We start from the raw sequence: 7,500 nt of genomic DNA, 5'->3' as shown, positions 1-7,500 counted from the left end.
ACTGAATCTTCGTTTAAATGCATTGTTATTTAAGTCCATTTGAAGGTGTAAACCTCCGGTTAAGCAACTAATGTCCGAGTCCGAAAATGCCTGAATTACAAATTTGAATAATGTATGAAGGCAGTTTATCTATATAAGTTTTAATAAGTACACTTTAATTACTAATTTTACACGGCACATAAACGTAAACGTCTGTACATCGGAAACGGTGAAGAGAGAAGCGAATATAAGTCTTAAATTTACACACACTTGTGTCTACGGCCATACCACGTTGAAAGCACCGGTTCTCGTCCGATCACCGAAGTTAAGCAACGTCGGGCCCGGTTAGTACTTGGATGGGTGACCGCCTGGGAATACCGGGTGCTGTAGACTCTAATTTTTTTTTTTTCTTTTATAACTAAAAACAGTTGAAGTTTTTCTTTCTTTCTTTTATTGTAACTAAATTTACTTTATTCAATATAAATAATAAATAGAGCAATTTCTCGACTTTCATTTTCTCTTTTTCCTTAACTTTCTTCAATAATTCGGATCCTAAAAAAATCAAGTATAGGACCTGAATATAGCAAATGTTGCTTTGCACTTCTCTGCTCTTGGTTTCGATCCTTACTACTGGAATATGCGATCATAGATGACCAGTATTTCTTATTAACAAATTCGGTTCAATTTATCCAGTTTCCTCTACTTTTACTACCACAACAAGCTGCCTCCTTTCACGTCGAAATACTTCCTTCAAGTTTCTTCTCATATATTCCTGGTGTAGTCTCTAGCGCAGAGTTGCAAAATATGCGATCAATGTCTTTCATTTTGGGTACTTATTTGTGGTATTTCTTATTCACTAATTGATTGATAAATATGGAATGTATGAATTGTGAGAATTTTTTATATTAATTTATTGATTGATTGATTTCTTTTACAGCAGGGCCTCAGTCTGCCAGTGGGAAAATTGGCATCCTGTAGCGAATACTGTAAATATGGGCCATTGGCTAAATAAATTGGGTTATAAAATTCTGTTTTGATTACAGTAAGTTTAGATAGATATTCCATGCTTCCACTTTCTGTATTTCCACAACGTTAACTTCTACAAGTTGCAAGAAGAGATCCTTTGCAAATCTCATAAGACCCTATTTTTAAAGTTAGCTTATAGGCCGGTGTCGCTTATTTTAACCAAATGATAGGACAGAAAGAGGAATAATAATAATAATAATAACAACAACAATAATGTCCTGAATCTGCATTTTAAGTCAATTTCAACATGGAATTCTCCCCTTATCTGGGTCAGAAAATGGATGAGTGACAAATATGAGTATCTGAGGCCAGTTTTGCTTCTTTTGGATTAGAACTTTGAATCAGTATACACTTTAGTTACTAATATTATACTGCACACAAACATTTGTACATCGGAAACGTTGAAGAGATGTGTGACTAATCAGCCCAAGAGTCTTGAAAACGCATCAAGACAACAAATTATGTTTTACAGTCGAAATGTTGTTCTCACTAGAACTGAAATCATTTAATTTCTACTTAAATGCCCGAAAAATTTACAATTAAAACTACAATAAATGTTTTATACCTAGTCCCGCACAGTGACGTTTATCTGATTCCCTGTACTCACCGAGAGCATTCTGTGTCATATGGATGCATATCAAATGAAGTGAAAAGTAATGGAATACTCGCTTTTTTATTTATCCCTATGCATCGTGGTGCCCACACCATGATGAGACGCTGTTTCAATAAACCTTTTTATATATGTTCTTTACTGTTCTTCCTTTTTCTTCTTGCTTTATCATACTGACACACGAGAGAGAGAGAGAGAGAGAGAGAGAGAGTATGCAACAAAGTTCGCATAACTTTATCAGCTATTAACATTAATTGTACTTCTGTGTAATTTTATTTTTAACGCGTTATCCTATAACGATTGCAAACAAGGGCAAAAACTCTACTGATCTTACTCGATAATTATACCATACTGAATTAATAAGTTTATCTCGTAAAAACGGATCATATATATATCCTGGGTGGCTGAGGGTGTTTTAAGATATGTGTGTGTCTTTTGTGATATATATATATATATATATATATATATATTTATATATATATATATATATATATATATATATATATATATATATATATATATATATATATATATATATATATATATATATATATATATATATATATATATATATATATATATACGTTTGTGTGTGTACATACATACATACATATGTGTATTATTTACATATAGTCTTGGATAATTTTAATTATTGGGATATGGATTTTAGATATCAACAGATACAAAGGAAACAAACGTTTCAATACATATAATGACATTTTCTTAAATTCTACATTGTATCATATTGACCTACTACTTGCTAGGCAAGCTGACTTTTATAAAATTTGCAAACTCCTTATATATATTTAAACTTACTTTTAGTATTCAACCAGAAAATCAGTACAGTGCAGAAAGATTGAAAATATTATTTCTTTCATATATATATATATATATATATATATATATATATATATATATATATATATATATATATATATATATATATATATATATATATGAGAGAGAGAGAGAGAGAGATGGGGGGATTCGGAATGGTTTAAACAGACTCTAAATTACACTGATAAAATGTACATCAGTCCAATGGTTAACATGATAGATTTCTATCAAGCTGGTTGCCCTATTGTACCCTTGAGCAAGACTACCCTCATTGCCTAATAAAACCAAGCAGTCTTTTGCCAGAACACCATAATGTGAACTTAGGCCATCTAAATCAAATTCCTATGTGAAATTTGCCAATATAAGCCAATACACTTTAATGCAAACTTAGCCAATCTAAACCAAATATCTTAATGGAAACTTAGCCAAACACCTTAATGTGAACTTAGCCCATCTAAACCAATGTACCATAATGTGAACTTAGCCCATCTAAACCAAGAAAAGAATAATGTGATATTGGCTCATATAAACAAAAACACCTTAATGCTATCTTAGCCAATCTAAACCAACCGACTTAATTTATTTTTATAAAGAATACAAAGTGAAAATTTAAATACTTTTCAGCATTATAAATGAAATCACAAATAGTCCATGAAAAGTTATATGACAAGTCCAAAAGGGTAGTGTTCCAAATGAATGCCAGTGGTTTTCTGAATGAAGTCCAATTTTGAATGTGCTGATGTAATAACAATCTTGACGTGTGGCGATGATGTAATTTAGAATGTCCTTGAATGAATTCATAATAGTCCCAAAATAGCGATTTTTGATATTTGGACATTAGTATTGGGGTGTATGGACATATTTGTTTTGCTTATCAAAACGTTGGAAATCGCCGACACCATGCGGTATCGGCATAGGCTGCTTACTAGCCACAGGGGGCTCGTATCATTGCTTACAATGAAACTATCAGTCGTACATATAGTATAAAATGTATGACTGTCAGTTCAATTGTGAGCAACGATGCGAGCCCCTGTGCTTACTAGCCTGCCATGCAAACTTGACCGACCTTTCATCGAGATATACCTGCATGAAATCGAGAGAAATACGATTTATTTTCTCAGAAATAATTCCGAGTATAACATCATTTGTTGTTAATGAAGCTGACTGACGAAAGAAAACGACAACCTTGATGAAATTTGACACGGAACTCGCCATTGTATTACTATTCAAATGACTGCACAAATATGGCAACCTACATGTCAGTGACATCGGCGATCAAATAAGCTCTTGCTTCTTTACAGATTGAAACTGAAGGGATGTATTGTCGTAAGCAGAGCTCTCCCCTGTCTCTAATATATATATATATATATATATATATATATATATATATATATATATATATATATATATATATATATATATATATATATATATATATATATATATATATATATATATATATATATATCTGTGTGTGTGTGTGTGTGTGTGTGTGTGTGTGCGTGTGTAATATATCTTTGTAACGACGAAGAGACAACCTATATTAGTCTTAAATTTGTACATACAAATGTCTACGGCCATACCACGTTGAAAACACCGGTCCTCGTCCGATCACCGAAGTTAAGCAACGTCGGGCCCGGTTAGTACTTGGATGGGTGACCGCCTGGGAATACCGGGTGCTGTAGGCATTTTTTAAATTTTTTTTTGGTTCCATCCTCACTGTGAGGATATGCGATCATATATGGCCAATATTTCTTGTTCACAAATCTGGTGCAAATTTTTCAGTTTCCTCTACCTCCAGGATCGAAATGGGCCGCCTCGTATGCCGTCCAGATCCTCCAAATTTCTTCTGATATTCCGGATTCAGCCTATAGCGAATAATTGCAACGTATGCAATCGATGTCTTTCATTTTGGATACTTGTCTGTGGTATTTCTTATTCAATAATTGATAGATATATTTGGAATGTATTATTTTTAATTATTTTAATTTATTTACCTGTTTTTAGCAGGGCACCAGTCTATCAGTGTGAAACTTGGCATCCCTTAGCGAATACTTCGAATATGGGCCATTGACAAAATAAATTGGTGTATAAATCTCTGTTTTGATTACAGTAAGTTTGGATGGATGTTCCCTGCTTCCACTTCCTTGCACTTTCTGTGTTTCCACAACTTTAACGTTTCCGAGCTGCAAGACGATATCCGTTTCAAATCAGATTCGAGTCCGTCTTTAAAGGTAGCTCATAGGCTGATGTCGATTATTTACCTATTGAATTAGTTAGTTGATACAAGATAAATAATAATAATAATAATAATGCCCAAAAACAACAAAAATGAACTGAATCTTCGTTTAAATGCATTGTTATTTAAGTCCATTTGAAGGTGTAAACCTCCGGTTAAGCAACTAATGTCCGAGTCCGAAAATGCCTGAATTACAAATTTGAATAATGTATGAAGGCAGTTTATCTATATAAGTTTTAATAAGTACACTTTAATTACTAATTTTACACGGCACATAAACGTAAACGTCTGTACATCGGAAACGGTGAAGAGAGAAGCGAATATAAGTCTTAAATTTACACACACTTGTGTCTACGGCCATACCACGTTGAAAGCACCGGTTCTCGTCCGATCACCGAAGTTAAGCAACGTCGGGCCCGGTTAGTACTTGGATGGGTGACCGCCTGGGAATACCGGGTGCTGTAGACTCTAATTTTTTTTTTTTCTTTTATAACTAAAAACAGTTGAAGTTTTTCTTTCTTTCTTTTATTGTAACTAAATTTACTTTATTCAATATAAATAATAAATAGAGCAATTTCTCGACTTTCATTTTCTCTTTTTCCTTAACTTTCTTCAATAATTCGGATCCTAAAAAAATCAAGTATAGGACCTGAATATAGCAAATGTTGCTTTGCACTTCTCTGCTCTTGGTTTCGATCCTTACTACTGGAATATGCGATCATAGATGACCAGTATTTCTTATTAACAAATTCGGTTCAATTTATCCAGTTTCCTCTACTTTTACTACCACAACAAGCTGCCTCCTTTCACGTCGAAATACTTCCTTCAAGTTTCTTCTCATATATTCCTGGTGTAGTCTCTAGCGCAGAGTTGCAAAATATGCGATCAATGTCTTTCATTTTGGGTACTTATTTGTGGTATTTCTTATTCACTAATTGATTGATAAATATGGAATGTATGAATTGTGAGAATTTTTTATATTAATTTATTGATTGATTGATTTCTTTTACAGCAGGGCCTCAGTCTGCCAGTGGGAAAATTGGCATCCTGTAGCGAATACTGTAAATATGGGCCATTGGCTAAATAAATTGGGTTATAAAATTCTGTTTTGATTACAGTAAGTTTAGATAGATATTCCATGCTTCCACTTTCTGTATTTCCACAACGTTAACTTCTACAAGTTGCAAGAAGAGATCCTTTGCAAATCTCATAAGACCCTATTTTTAAAGTTAGCTTATAGGCCGGTGTCGCTTATTTTAACCAAATGATAGGACAGAAAGAGGAATAATAATAATAATAATAACAACAACAATAATGTCCTGAATCTGCATTTTAAGTCAATTTCAACATGGAATTCTCCCCTTATCTGGGTCAGAAAATGGATGAGTGACAAATATGAGTATCTGAGGCCAGTTTTGCTTCTTTTGGATTAGAACTTTGAATCAGTATACACTTTAGTTACTAATATTATACTGCACACAAACATTTGTACATCGGAAACGTTGAAGAGATGTGTGACTAATCAGCCCAAGAGTCTTGAAAACGCATCAAGACAACAAATTATGTTTTACAGTCGAAATGTTGTTCTCACTAGAACTGAAATCATTTAATTTATACTTAAATGCCCGAAAAATTTACAATTAAAACTACAATAAATATTTTATACCTAGTCCCGCACAGTGACGTTTATCTGATTCCCTGTACTCACCGAGAGCATTCTGTGTCATATGGATGCATATCAAATGAAGTGAAAAGTAATGGAATACTCGCTTTTTTATTTATCCCTATGCATCGTGGTACCCACACCATGATGAGACGCTGTTTCAATAAACCTTTTTATATATGTTCTTTACTGTTCTTCCTTTTTCTTCTTGCTTTATCATACTGACACACGAGAGAGAGAGAGAGAGAGAGAGAGAGAGAGAGAGTATGCAACAAAGTTCGCATAACTTTATCAGCTATTAACATTAATTGTACTTCTGTGTAATTTTATTTTTAACGCGTTATCCTATAACGATTGCAAACAAGGGCAAAAACTCTACTGATCTTACTCGATAATTATACCATACTGAATTAATAAGTTTATCTCGTAAAAACGGATCATATATATATCCTGGGTGGCTGAGGGTGTTTTAAGATATGTGTGTGTCTTTTGTGATATATATATATATATATATATATATATATATATATATATATATATATATATATATATATATATATACGTTTGTGTGTGTACATACATACATACGTGTATTATTTACATATAGTCTTGGATAATTTTAATTATTGGGATGTGGATTTTAGATATCAACAGATACAAAGGAAACAAACGTTTCAATACATATAATGACATTTTCTTAAATTCTACATTGTATCATATTGACCTACTACTTGCTAGGCAAGCTGACTTTTATAAAATTTGCAAACTCCTTATATATATTTAAACTTACTTTTAGTATTCAACCAGAAAATCAGTACAGTGCAGAAAGATTGAAAATATTATTTCTTTCATATATATATATATATATATATATATATATATATATATATATATATATATATATATATATATATATATATATATATATATATATATGTGAGAGAGAGAGAGAGATGGGGGGATTCGGAATGGTTTAAACAGACTCTAAATTACACTGATAAAATGTACATCAGTCCAATGGTTAACATGATAGATTTCTATCAAGCTGGTTGCCCTATTGTACCCTTGAGCAAGACTACCCTCATTGCCTAACAAAACCAAGCAGTCTTTTGCCAGAACACCATAATGTGAACTTAGGCCATCTAA

General features: G+C 32.6%; 3 non-coding genes across 3 annotated transcripts; all 3 read left to right on the top strand.

Moving 5' to 3' along the window:
• Positions 1–253: 253 nt before the first annotated feature.
• LOC149788194 (5S ribosomal RNA) lies at positions 254–372 on the top strand. The gene has a single exon (XR_016424504.1). It is a non-coding gene; the product is annotated as a 5S ribosomal RNA (ribosomal RNA).
• Positions 373–4,021: 3,649 nt separating this feature from the next.
• On the top strand, positions 4,022–4,140 carry LOC149788193 (5S ribosomal RNA). The gene has a single exon (XR_016424782.1). It is a non-coding gene; the product is annotated as a 5S ribosomal RNA (ribosomal RNA).
• Positions 4,141–5,040: 900 nt separating this feature from the next.
• Positions 5,041–5,159, top strand: LOC149788192 (5S ribosomal RNA). Its single transcript, XR_016424503.1, has one exon. It is a non-coding gene; the product is annotated as a 5S ribosomal RNA (ribosomal RNA).
• The last annotated feature ends 2,341 nt before the right edge of the window (positions 5,160–7,500 follow it).

The sequence above is a fragment of the Sinohyriopsis cumingii genome, chromosome 11 (assembly GCF_028554795.1).
Source record: "Sinohyriopsis cumingii isolate HCF-2022 chromosome 11, ASM2855479v2, whole genome shotgun sequence".
Lineage (NCBI taxonomy): Eukaryota > Metazoa > Mollusca > Bivalvia > Unionida > Unionidae > Sinohyriopsis > Sinohyriopsis cumingii.
The sequence above is the reverse complement of the archived record's forward strand: the minus strand, read 5'-3'. Positions and strand labels throughout refer to the sequence as shown.